Here is a 14,793-nt window from a genome sequence, read left to right as displayed (position 1 = left end):
TTTCCTTAAGGCATTCATATATCTTATGAATGCCTTAAGGAAATTGGTTCATTTAGAAAATGAGTTTCGGATAACGGTAGACCCATCAGCATCAGAACGACATATCAGACTGACACCTGGAACTCTTGAGCAGAAGGTGGTTGCTGGAACATAAAAATGGACGTAACTCAGAAATGGAAAAATCAGACCTATGTTTACATAAAATTTTTTTTTATATTGTTTTTAGGTCCTGAAAGTGGGTCTCACATATTATGATATATCTTATATTTCATCAAACAATATAAATACAGAACTGGGGTGGACAAAATAAACCATTTTCATTACAGAAACCTGTTTAGAACTGATGATATATTCCAATTTGTTGATTAGAGATTAGCCAGAGAATGAAGGGCTGAAGTTCTGTTCTGTTGATAGTGAAAACAGTCAATCAGAATATGTTTTAATGTTAGATGCGTTGGAGAGTGTGTGGACTATAAAGAGGATCATCATATGTGAGTAGATGGGAGGTGAATCAGTTAAGTACATATGTTCTATTCTTGCCCTGTGTAAAAAGTACCGCTTCTTTCCCTTCACTAGAGTCTGAATGCCGGAGTGCCAAAGTTTCGGGTCCTGTTTCAACTGATAAAGTTTATTATTGGTTTGGGTGTGCTATAGCTCTTTCCACTGTGCAAGGCATGCTCCTTGTATGATGAGTTATATTCGGAGGCTGGAATAGGGAGAGAGGTTAAATCTAAAGTTGATAGATCTTTTGCAGCTTTATCGGTCAGATCATTCCCCTTTATTCCTGAATGTGCTGGGATCTGATAAAAGATTACAAACGGATGATTTCAATTTTCAACAGCAGTCTTCTTATTTGGCTAAAAACAGGGTAAACCTTACAGGAGAGATTTTTGCATTGCTATAATTGCATGTCATTTCAGATCAGCCATACTTTTGCCACTTATAACATGAAGGGATTAGGAAGGAATGTAGGGATGAATGCAGCAATGTGAATAACCTGCTTTTAGTTTATTATCTTTTATAATCATAATTCATTTGACTTCAAAGACATTTTGTTCCTGAAGCTCTTCAGCTCTTTCCTCTGTGACATTCAACAAATTCCAGCCAGATATAACACCCTTAGATGCATTTAGAATTGCATGAGGAGATAATTTCACTGGAATCCCAGTAAAATTTGTAACTCGTAGGAGTTTTTCCCAAATGCCTAAAATAGTTTATAGTTTTCACTAGCAGGTCTCCTGATTGCTGTCTCTTAACTGTGTTAGGAGATCCTGCAATATTTTCAAGGTATTTCTGGATAAGGAAGGGAGATAATTTACTTAGAGGCTGATATGCATATGAGTGCAATATGAGAAATTCAAGAAAATCTGTTGCTGAGGAACTTACCTTAAACTTCTTGGATTAAGACATGTCATGGCCAGTTTGTCTCTGGCCAAGTTTTTCAGCTCTAAAGGTGGAAACACATTGTGATCCATATTTGCTCCTTTGTTTTCGGCCCCACTACAGGGAGGTAGAAATAGTGTCTGATGTGACAGCAAGTGGAGATTAGTAAGGATTAAATGTAGATGAGGAAAAAGATAAAGAAAGGAGGTAGCTTTCCTTTCTTGCTCTGGGCATAGAGTTTAAATAAATGTAGGTATGTAAAAAAGAACTACTCTAAAAATAACAACACAGGGAAAGCATAGATAAATCACTCAGTCACACGTTGGTTTCTTATAAGCACTTCCCAGAGATAATAATATCATAGAGGTAATTATGATATTTAACTATGTCACAGTTTTGAGAGAGAGAGAGAGAGAGAGAGAGAAAGTTGTTCTTGCTTTTGATTACAGGCTTAATATGACATAGCATTTTATAGGCTGTCCGTGCCACGATTGTTACCATTGGGAGTACAATCAATTATGTATTGGCTGTGCCTGTATGATTTTTCAGTTTTGCTAACCTGATTGCAGCATCTGTCAGTTCACCAACCCTGATCCCAATGTGGCTTGTGACCCAGCAGAAATGGATGTCAAATGAACATTCAGAAAGAAAATGTAAAATCAACTGAATCCAACACAGATGGGATGAGGATTACTCATCACTGATAAAGCCTGTAATATGCTTAAAGAGTCAAGTACACCATTCCAACTTTGGTAATTATGGGTTTTAATGTGGTTCAAGGCAAACTCTATAGCACACAACTCTGTCGTGTGTTGAATTTCTAAAGTATATTCTCAGATACAATACTAAGTAGGACGATGACAGCAGATCCCACAGATGATTCTGACTTTGAGTCATCAGTAAAGACAGGCAAGAAGGCAGAAATTTCAGCTCAATGTGCAGCACATGTTGCAGGTAGACAAAGGAGACAGAGCAGGCTTGTCACTAGTTTTTAATGGGCAAATTGTACATGATTGTGTACGAGCAAGTCTGGGTGGAAAGAGTTGACCCAATAACTGGGCAACTCCTTCCTTATCTACTGTAATTCTAAGATTTCTGAGTACCTCTTGCACACAAATACCAAAGGGACAGTTGGCAGTCAGATGGGTATTAGAGTGATTTTTCCATCATGGCTGGCTTGAGCATAGATGTCCACATGGGGTAGTTTGGCAGGGATTTGAGTTTAAAAGTATACTGTAAGGACAACTGCATACACCTACACAACACAGACAGTTCATTTACTTTGAATTATACATTCTGAACATGGGGTGTTCTAAACGCTGCAGTAACAATGCAGATAGCCTAGTGGTGGTTTGGGTCTAGACATTGCAATGTGCTGTTTCTAGTTGAGATGTAAACCTGAGACCCATAATCTAATTAGATCAGATGAGTGGGCAATAGATATGAAGCAACGTGCAATGACATGCACACTCAAGTTGTTAGATGAAATGGCATGTAGGAGGCACAGCTCCTCATGCACTTTGTCTGCAGTCGATGGACATGTTGGAGGAATGTCAACTTCTTAATGAATTTAAGACTCAAGAATTTTGTCTTGGGTACTACCAGAATGATATTTTGTCCAAGCTTTAATTCTGTTTCAGGGTGAAGGTTCCATTTTCAACAAAATTGTATACAAACAGCCTTCTGGGATGAAAACCTGAACCCATTACCCACTGCCTAAGAGTTGAGGCAGTCAATGACTCACTGCAATTGTCTTTTAACACCCCTGAAGTTACATGGCTGTGAAAAAATACTAAAATCATCAACAAAGAGGGTAGCTGGAGAAAGTGATAGAATTAACTCCGATAACAAAAGAGTTATGCTTAGTACAGAGAGGAGTGGACTAACTATTATCCATGGGGAACTCCCTTCTTGGCAAAAGGACCAAGAGAGAAAGGATCCCACATGAACCTGGAATGATTGGTTTGATAGAAAGTTTAAATAAAAACTGCCAAGTGATCCTTAAGGCGAAGGTGATAAATGTCTTTTGAAATCTTCCAGCCATGTCATATGCTCTTTCCATATATAAAAAAAAAAAAAAAAAACCAACACAAGGTCCCTCCCTCCTTTTTTGAGGAAAGTGTCTTGGATAGACATTTCTACACAGACTAAATGATGAAGTGTTAGTGTCCTGGAAAGGAGGCCATTTTCTTCCAAATACCACATGAGGTGAGCATTGACCATTTTTCCAGGATCTTGAACAATCAGCTGGTCAGAGCTACAGGCTGATAGCTGTTTGGGATTTTTGGATCCTTTTGTGGCTTGGGGTAAATATCATGAATGCCTTATGACTCCAGAAACTACTCTTCAAGACAGCCTCTATCGTAGAGACGAAGGTAATACATAGATTCTAATGAAAGATCGTTAATCACTTCATAATGGATGTCATTTGTCCTGACAGCATTTGCCTGGAAGAAAGAGTGCTGCTTAAGGTTTTGTTCTATAAAAGGCCTTAAACAAAAACAACTTCAATAGCTGTTTTCATGTTTCTGTTTAGGGGTAAAAAGCACTGAATATTACAATGCTTTAGCAGAAACTTTGGCAAGTGTTTCGCTGGAGTGTTAATAGGGTGCACATTTTCCCTTCATTTGAAACAGATACAGGAATCTTTCTGGCTCTGATGTAGAATGCAATGTGATTTGACATTTGCGCATCTAAAGGCTATTAAATTATATGTTGTGGGATATCAATGAAATATCTCCCACACCTTGTTTTGCATATTTCTTGCTGCCGTGCATTTGCCATCCCACTATGATTTTGGAAATGGTGGACATTGTATGGATATTTTTTTAATAGTAATTGCTGTAGCTTGATCAACATTTTCTGTATGTATTTCACTGAGTGGCTCCAGGCTGACTATAGTGGCATTTAACTTTGGCAGATGTTTAATGGCATTTCAAGTAAGTCTGATCAATCTTCTACTGTGAAATCCTTGATGGGGGGGGGCTCACATCTGGTGAGTATGGGCTTGGCACACCCGGGATCCTGAGCTGGATATCATCATTCTTCTCTTTCTTGGTGATTCCCTTCTACTTTTGACCCCCCCCCCCCTCTCTCTCTCTCTCTCTCTCTCTCTCTCTCTCTCTCTCTCTCTCTCTCTCTCTCAGGGTAATTTGGAAACTTTTTTTTTTTCCTGGTGCAGCATAAGCCTCAGGCTTCCTTGCACCATATGGCTAATAATAATAATAATACAGTAATACCCCGAAGTTACGCTATAGGTGGGTCCGACAAAAATCACTTAAGTCGAATTCTCGTAAGTCGGCATACAACTTTGCATATAAATACATATAAATTTTGTTTAATTGGGACCAAGGACTAACAAAAACACTAGTTTAGAAGAAAAATATTTAATAAAATTGCAGTTCTTTATACATATTAATACAAAATATGAGTTATGTAAAAAAGTTATTTCGATGTCGATGGCTTCATAAAACCTAACAAATTCGTCTGACGACACAGCGCCTTCTTTTTTTCACGCAGAATTTCTTCGTAGCAAGCTAATAATTTTTTTATTCCTTGTTTGTAGCTATAATGCGTTCTTCGTTGGAGTCTGTTTTCTAAAATTTTTAAGCCCTTTTCAATTGAGCTGAGACCTTCTGTCAAGCTTGCAATTGTCATGTGCTTTTCTGGTGGAACTGGGTCTGAAGTGCTGGATACTTCAGTGACATTTTGCTCACACATCTCTATGAGCTCATTCATTGTCAGCTCCTGACTATGTGAATCCAACAGCTCGTTGACATCATCACCACTGACTTCAATAACATTCGAAGTGGTGACCAAACCAGTCCTCAAAAACGGAAGCTGTCACCTAAGCTTTATGATTTGACCTCCAAATAACCGGTAAGCTAATTTTAGATATATTTTTAAAACTCTTGGGTTTTTGGAGCGATAAATTAAGAGAGGTTTTAACTTGCAGTCACCAGCTGCATTCCCGCCACCCTTTCCTGAGTACTGTCCCATGGTGGTGCAACCATCACTGTCAATCGGTCTTTGGAAACCTTAAAGCCTGGAAAGTTTTTTTTTCTTCACGTGCAATAAAAGTTCTTTTAGGCATCATCTTCCAGAACAGGCCAGTCTCATCCACGTTAAATATGGTTTCACTGCTATAGTCACCTTCTTCTATCATAGCCTTGAGTGTCTCAGGAAAAGAAGATGCAGCTTCTTTATCAGCACTTGCCGCTTCTCCACTCTCTGCAATACTGTGCCAGTTACAGTGAGTTTTAAATCGGTTGAACCAACCGTTACTAGCTACAAAGTTTTCATCTTTCCCAGCCTCCCCAGCTTCTTCTTTCAACCTCTCAAAAATCAGCTTAGCTTGATAGCACACAGTGTTCTGATCGACTGGACAATTCTTCACTTTTACTTGATTATCACACCATAATTTCAGAATTGTTTCCATCTCAGCAATAATACCATGACGTTTACGAATTATGCTTGAGTTCAAGGATTGAGCATTTTTCACCGTTTTGAGAATTCTTTCTTTATCTTTTATGATTGTTCTTACTGTGGATTCCGGTAGCTCAAACTTCTTTGCCAATTCACAAATTTTCATTGTGCTATCAAATTCCTTGATAATGTTAAGTTTACATTCCAAAAGATATCGTATTTCTTTTCTTACTACGTGCAGGAGAATCAGATTTACTTCGTTTGAACGACAGTTTTTTTAAGGGTTTAGAAAATGTATAACAAAACAATCTTAACTTTCGTCGATTGTAGAATCGTAATTGTGCACGTAGAGTTTGCGCGAAACACGTCCAATGCGTATCACAGCAAGAGAAACACTGAGGGTCGTTTTTCATATGCCATCGATATATGGCTTGACCGACGCGATCCATTTCTATCGTGAAAACGATGTAATATCCGACAAAAGTTGAGCACAAACTTGAACGCATACATATAAATATGACATTTATTTTTATTTATTATTTTATTTTTATTATGTCTAAGGTGGCACCTAGACTTCCGTCTATCTCCACCTGATAAAGTGGACTTTGTGCAGAACCTCTGCAAAATAGACCTGTATGGAAGGTCTCTTCGCCATCAGGGAGAAGCTGTCACCTGCACAGCCGCTCCCCGATGGCGAACAGACCCTAATGGCCGCCCATATTCACTTGGTGCTGGGCCTGGTCTTCTATTTTAAGTGCCTCATGCACAAAAATCCCGCACCCACCGGAAGTAGTGCTATACTGGTGGGTGCCAGCAATCCCGCTCCCAGGCTGCCCACACCTGAGAGCCAGCAAAAAAAAAATAAATAAATAAATAAAATAAATAAATAAATAAATAAATAAATAAATAAATACATACACACACGTAATATAAACAAACTAAAAGAAAAAAAAAAAAACACAAATAATCAAAATGCATATAACCAAATCTTAATTAGTAATCATTAGATTATTCCAATGTCTTCTCCGTTGAAAAACAGTTACACAGAACTCTTGCAGTGCTTGAAATTTATCCTGATTAGCAATAAGGTCACTTTCACAGCCTCTAACTAAATTACCAATCTTCACTTTTAGCCTTTCTCTATGTTCAACATACAAACTACAATCATATAATAAATGACTCCAAGTCTCAGGTTGACCGCAAGTGCATAAAGGAGAGCTGACTAGACCAAAGTAATGTAGTTTAAAATTTAATGAGCCATGGCCAGTTAAAATAAACGATGTTACCATAGAAGGAAAAAACCATTTGTTGTTACTATCATAAGTAAATTTAACTGTTGGAATAAACAATCTAGTCACCTCCCCAGTTGCACTAAGATCCCATCTCTATTGCCACATACCAATCAACTGCGTTAGAACATTTTTCTTAGCTTTAGCTATCTCTATAGTGACATCAGATGTGATATTCATGAAAGAAACCACTATGCCTTTTTTTAAGTAATAACAAAGGGCCCGATACACAATGTACAAGTCTAGAGGCAAATGCCCGGCCAAAACCTGCATAGCATTCGTTGAGACTGTTCTGCACAAATTAGAAATAACATAAAGCATTGAGCGCTGAATCGATAACAATTTCTGTTTAAATTTAACGTTAGTAACTCTGAAGTACCACACTGATGCTCCGTACGCAACTATGGGTAAGAAGACTGCCTTGTAGTATAAATTTAAAACTTTCCTTTTCAACCCCCAATCTGACCGTGTTAATCGAATTATTGCTGCACTAAACTTTTTAATTTTTTCGTGTAAGTAATTTAAATGTGGGAAAAACGATAATCTATCATCAATTCTTATACCTAGATATTTCACCTCAGATACTAGGGGAATCTGCCTCCCCTTAATTAAAGCTTTTGGCGGTCGCGCATAATTTAGTGCATAAAGGAGAGCTGACTAGACCAAAGTAATGTAGTTTAAAATTTAATAGAGAGCCGACCGGGCTAGCCGAGTGGGTAAAGTGCCTGCCCGGCAACCCAAAGGTCGCGGGTTCGATTCCCGCCTCGGACTTGGATCAAAGTACTGCAAAAACCTTGGGAGGTGCAATATGGCCACAGAAGCCGATGCGCCAACAACTACCAAATCAAAAAAAAAAAAAAGCATAATTTAGTTTCCCCTTAAGAAGCATCATAACAGTTTTAGTTGTAGATATCAATAGTTTGTGCAGATCAGCCCACGACACTAGACTTTCCAATACCTGGGCCACTCTTATTTCCAGCACGGCCCTGGATTTACCAGTAACACATAAAACCAAATCATCTGCATAAGCAATCTTATGCAGATTTTCAATTGATTGTTCTAGCCATAAATTAAGTACTAAGTTCCAAAAAAGTGGGCCCAATACAGACCCCTGAGGACACCCTCTCGAAAGATTCCTATTAAACTGTAGATGCTTAGCTTTCAGTATAATTTTCCTACAATACAAATAACTCTGTATCGTCCTATACAATAAGTCTGGACATTGCATACCCCTTAATGCAGACAGAATACTCTCATGCCACACCATGTCAAAAGCTCCAGTAAAATCTATAAAGATGGCTAACACATACTTATCCTCTGCCTGGTTGGTGAAATTCATGAGATCATTAATGGCATCCTCTGTAGAATGCCCTCTCTTGAAACCATACTGATAAGGCAGGGTCAAACTATTTTTCTCCATGACTTGGTTCAATCTTAAAAATAACAATCTTTCAAAAACTTTGCCAAGATTGGCCAATAACGAAATTGGTCTATACCCTCTTGGGTCATTTGGTTTTTTACCCGGCTTAACTAACAGCTTGATCAAACCAACTTTCCAGATCCCAGGAAAGGTACCTTGAAGTAAGCATTTATTATACAAGTTTAACAAGATGTTAGGATAAAGCTCAATCATTTTAAGAACAGCAATATTCTCTATTAAATAGATTCCTGGGGCTTTGGAAATGTTAATTTTCTTAGAAACAGCTCTCAATTCCTCTAAAGTAAATAAGCTAATATCAACAGACCCAAGGTATGTTACATTAGAGTCCTTGATGCCTTCTTGCTCTGTTGTCTCCCCCCCTTCTTCCTCATGAGGAAACAACTCCGATGTTATTGCCTGTACTGTTGTAATCCAATCAGTTGTTTCCACTCCATTGACGATTACGGTATTCATTATCTCTCCAGGTCTTACTTTATTCATACTTAGTTTATAAATTAATCCCCAAGGATCTGTATTGCCCACACTAGTAACTAGATTTCTCCAAGCCTTTAATTTACTCTCATAAATAGCCCTATAATAAATTTTCTTTTTATTCCTATAACATGTATGATAAAATTGAGACTCATTCAGCCCCCACCGCCTATACCTCTGATATGCCTTCCTACATAAAAATACTTCTTTCCTTAACCTGGATAATTCCGCATTCCACCAATTAACAACTCGCCTCTTAACTCGTTGTCTTCTTGAGGCACAACTGAGGGCTCTAAGCAACGAAGACTGAACGAAAGCAGCATACTCACAAGCATTTAAAAAATTCAAATTAACCATATTGTCTCCTGAAAAATCTAAAGCCACTGACCGTGCAAAACTAGACCAGTTAATCTTCTTATAAGTAAATCTAGTTAATTCAAAATTATCAAAATCTAAAGAAGTATTTAAATCAGCCAAATTAATATGAAAAACCAAAGATCTATGATCACTATTCGTATAGTCCGTTTTCACAAGCCAATGACAGATTCGTCTGGATAACCCCTGAGTAACTATAGTCAAATCAATATTCGACCTGCCATGAACATTATTAAAAGTATAAGGCTGACCTGATATATTGACTATACACAAATTATTCATTAAAATAAAGTCCTCCATTAAGCGACCTCTCTGATCAGTCATGCCGCTAAACCATAAGTTAGACTTTGCATTGGAATCCAATGCAATAATTAAATTACTACAACCAATTTCACTGAAAACAGTTTCCATATAATGGATAGAATTAACAATTTCGTGACTTGGAGGACAATAAAGAGATATTAAATTAAAAGTCAACCTAGGAGTACTAATGTTTACACATGTTGAGTTCTGACTAAACAGCCCAGAGAAGACAGTTACCTGCAATAACTTATTAAAGACCACAATTGCTGTTTTAGGTTTATATAAATATGACAGTTGGAATACAAATTCTTGTATATGTGTGCAGCTCATGCGGCAGCAAAGTTGAATTTTTTGTTCATCTTTTGCTCTCACTCTCCGCCGTCGCACCGTACATCGATAGCATATGAAAAACGACCTTGAAGAAAGTGGGCGGCAGTGTTGCAAAACGAAAAAAATCAAGAACCGCGTAACTCAGAGTTCGTGTAAGTTGGGGTATTACTGTAATACTAATGGCTGACATTGTTGCGATACAACCAAAGTACCAGACCAAAGGAAAATCTTCCCAAAATATAAACTGGGTCATTGACCTCTCGGCATAAGCTTGGCAAGTAATTAAGCAGCAGGACGGGGTGTACCCCGAGTGGACCTGCCATAGGTTCAAAGAACACAGTCGTCCCAAAGTGCTTTCGCTGTTGCAGGTTCGGCCATACTACACACACATGTACACAGGTCGATTCTACGTGTGGGCACTGTAAGGGCATAACTTTAACACCTGCCCTAACAAAACTGAAGAACTGGTTTGCGCCAACTGTAAACTAGCAAAAATGGATTACAAGCATTCGACAAGGGTTAACAAGTGCCCAGTTTATCTGAAAGCAAGAAGCACACAACAACAAAGAATCAACTATGGCCCCATATAACATCATGAAATTTATGCAGCTAAATGCTCAGCGAGCGTGTGCTGTTGTGGACCAAATAAGAAAGACAATACAACAAAGACAATACAGAAGTCCTGTTCATCCAAGAGCCCTATACAAATGCAAGAAAAGTCAGGGGATATCTGCTTATGTACAAAATTATACAATCACAAGAAGACACTCTGTGGGCAGTTATCCTTGCCTTGTTAGGAACCTGCACATTACTGCCACCAAAATCCACACCCTCTGTACCCCATGGGTGGTGTGCGCCCAGCTTATATGACCTATGGGATCGTTCCATGTTATCTCATTGTATTGTCGTCCAGGTGAAGATATAACCCCTGCCATCAGGTATCTGCAAGCAGTCCAAGCCCTCCTGCAGTGTGGCACAGCAACTCGGAAGATTGCCCGGGCAATCACAATGGCCAGCAACTCGAGAACTTTTTCGCTACATCCTCTCTTGTAATCCTTAACAAGCCTAACAACATGCCTACTTTCAGTAATACCCTATGGGAGTCCACAATAGACACCTCAGCAGCCACAAGATCCATTGCCACTAAGATCACTGACGGGAAAGTCCGTGAGGCTTGGACAACTTCCGACCATAGGGTGATTACTTTTACCCTTCAACGCTCAATAGAATCAGCACCTCCGCCTAGAAACAATATCATCCGTTATGCAATTAACAAAGCAGACTGGAACCTCTTTAATTTAACAGTCCAAGCTTTCCTTCAAATTCCTGGAAACACCAATCTCACCAACCTCAACCAGCATCAGAGGAAAATAACATCAATCATAACCAATGTCTGTGACAAAACAATCAAGAAGAAACACCCTTTCCTGAGTACTGTCCCATGGTGGTGCAACCAACTGCATCATCTCCGCCAACAGGTTCGTACAGCACGGAAATCATTTCAACGTGCTTGCTGTACCTGGCCCCCTCATGAAGTTAATGCCCTACGCAATAACTATCGTAGGCTAAGAAATGATTACACTAGTTTAATTAGAGCAAAGAAGAAAGAGTCTTGGGAGCACCTGGTCTCCACAACTGGAAACAGCACCCCCTGGGGAGTTGTGTATCGCATTGTTATGAACAAGCTCCCCGGGGGTGAGGTAATCTCCTCTACAGTCACCCTGCAGGGCAACACAACCCTCACATGGGAAGAGTCAGTAAACAACATCTTGGACACCCTGTTCCCGCTACAGCACCACTTCTATAGAATAGCCTTTCAACTTAGATGAATTAAAACTTTCCACTGGCAAAACAAAAAACAAAAAAAGCCCAGGGTTAGACTTCATTGAAGCAGAAGTAATTAAGAAGCTTGCAGAGACGCAATCAAATCTCTTTCTCAGCCTGTACAACCATTGTCTGGAAGTTGGACTCTTCCCAGATGACTGGAAAGAGGCCAATCTACATCTCATTTTGAAGAACCCAAGTAAACCACCAGAGCAGCCAAAGTCATACAGACCCATAGCACTCCTTCCCGTTTTAAGCAAAATATTTGAACGTCTTCTCTTATCCAGATTGGAAAAACCCTATAAAAATGCAAATCTCCAGTCCCCAAACCAGTTCGGTTTTCGGGAAGGCCATTCAGCAGAAGATGCTCTTTGACAGCTCATGGATTCAGTCAAAAATTCAGCCACGAAATACTTCTTAGTAATATCAGTGGATTTCGCTGGGGCCTTTGACTTGCTCTGATGGCCAAGTATATACTACGAAGATTCAGAAAAGCTAGTGTTCCAGCAAATCTTTACAGCTGCATACAGGACTATCTTCACAACAGAAGTGTTACAGTCAGAAATGCCTATTGACAAGTCTCCAGAAATGTCTACAGAGGATGCCCCCAGGGCTCTGCCCTTGGTCCTTTCCTATGGAATGTAGTCATGGACGAGTTCCTAAACCTAGACCGGGGGTCTGTTTCCACCCAAGCCTTCACAGACGACTTGATACTGACAGTCACTGGAAACAACAGCCAACGGAGCCCTTACAAAGCTACAAGGATGGGCCAGCCTCCATAAACTCCATATATCCCCTGAGAAAACTACTTCAATTCTACTCAGAGGAACCCTTCAAATAAGCAGGCCGCTGCAGATTAAAATTGCTGGTAGAACTATCAAACTGACCCCAAGCCCACGTTTTACCCGCATATAGACTACCTTCATCGCAAAGTCAGGAACTACACGGCAATGGTAGTGAGGATCAGCAGGTCTGACTGGGGCTTAAATCGCCACTCACTGCATATGCTATACAAAGCTGTATTTATTCCCAACTATAACCTACTGTGCAGGTTTCATTATTGTTTTTCTAAAACTTTTGATTTAAATTTAGTAGTATAACATTATTTTGTGATTTTCTGATTAATTTGGTGTATTTATTCTTTACTCGGCCTTGTAATTGCATAAAAGTATCGGTAAAGGTTTCCACGTGTTTCAACTCCGCTAACCGTTCGTAATTTTCCCGCCTTTGTGATACGATATACCGTACTAGATAGCGTTAGTTGAACTTCGTTAGCAGTTAAATTGTACGTTTAAATAAATACATATAACGACTTAGATTACAAACGTAATATAATTAATTATATTTAACATAATTAATTATACATATAACCACTTAGGTTACGTAACATAAATAATTAGTAAAAACAAATAATTAATACATAACTTGATACGAAAGTTATATAAAGGGATTTCGCAGATAACACTCGTTACTGAAACGTAAATATTTCGTAGATAACACTCGTTACTGAAACGTAAATATTCCGTAGATAACACTCGTTACTGAAACATAAATATAGCGTTATAACTGTGTTTGGATACAAGTTTAGGATTTAATTTTGTACAGAAATTGAAATTTTATTGAAAGTAAATCTAAATCATGACTCAAACCAGAGCAGCAAAGCAAAGGGCTCAAGCTAATGGGAATGCTGTGGCCCAGGGGAGAACTGAGGGGGGCAGTTGTCCTCTGAATCACAGCCTTGTAAGATGCACTATTTGCTTGATGTTTGCGGAGCAGTCAAGTATGGGACATGATACTGCCATGGGGGATGTCTTTGTGTGTGTGCGATGCAAGGAGTGTAAGGAGATAAGGCGACAACTCAGCGTTGTTATGGGCCTATATGAGAGCTTGAAGGATAGGGTGGATGCCCTCGAAGGATTACAAGTGAGGGGCCCATCAAGCTCTCAGCTGCCCACACCAATGCCAGAGCTTGCACTTGGTCATCGCGGAACACAGCGGCAACCCCCAAGGCAGAATGCGCTGGTCCCAAAGGAACTAGTAGTTGTTGGTGACTCTATTGTCAGGGAAACGGGAAACATGCTTTGTAAAAAGGATAGGTGGAATAGGACCAGGGTATGTCTGCCAGGGGCAAAAGTTGATGACGTTGTAGAGCGGATATCATCTTTTAAGGGCACAAAAGGTGATATAGTTGTACACGTTGGCACTAATGACATTAAGAGTAGGAGACCGGCGGAATTACTTGACAAGTACAGGTCACTGATGAAAAAAAGCCGTGAATTAGGGTTGAAATTGAAAGTGTCTGCAATTCTGCCCAGACACGATAGGAGGGAGTATATGATGAGAGCCCTGTCAATCAATTCGGCCCTGGAAAGATTGTGCAGGGCTCAAGGGGTAGAATTTTTTTCAGCCTGGTCTGTACTTGTTAACAGGAGAGACTGCTTCTACAGGGATGGGATACACTTAAATAGAAAGGGTGCAAGAATGTTTGCTGATGCTATCGAGGCAATGTTAGGTGGGTCGGAAAACTGCTAGATTGGGGGGATACAAGGACTAATAGATTAACAGTAGCCACTGGCAGAGGTGAAAGTGATTCTTGCACTGCTTCTATTGGAATGAGCTGCAGCCTGGAAAATAAGATGCAGGATATTTCAGAGACTGCTGGGAATCATTGGGGTACAAGTAAACACATGGGTTGTGTTAGGGTAGCTAAGAAAAAGAACAGGTGCATGTATACTTGTGTGTACACCAATGCTAGGAGTTTAGTAAATAAATTTGATGAATTTGAGGTATTGCTCAAAACATCAAAGGCAGATATTGTGGGGATTTCAGAGACGTGGTGTCACACAGATATAAGAAATGCAGAACTGGAATTTGGGGAGTACAATGTCTACAGAAAGGATAGACAGGATAGGAAGGGAGGAGGGGTTATGCTATTAGTTAAAAAACACATAA

General features: G+C 39.4%; 1 protein-coding gene across 1 annotated transcript in view; it reads right to left on the bottom strand.

Moving 5' to 3' along the window:
* The window catches only part of Ge-1 (Enhancer of mRNA-decapping protein 4 homolog Ge-1), a 527,075-nt gene that overhangs the window by 23,037 nt on the left and 489,245 nt on the right, over positions 1 to 14,793 (bottom strand). The window lies entirely within an intron of this gene.

The sequence above is a fragment of the Mastigoproctus giganteus genome, chromosome 4 (assembly GCF_048544385.1).
Source record: "Mastigoproctus giganteus isolate SK-2022 chromosome 4, ASM4854438v1, whole genome shotgun sequence".
Lineage (NCBI taxonomy): Eukaryota > Metazoa > Arthropoda > Arachnida > Uropygi > Thelyphonidae > Mastigoproctus > Mastigoproctus giganteus.
Note: the sequence above shows the minus strand (reverse complement) of the source record. Positions and strands in the feature narration are given on the sequence as shown.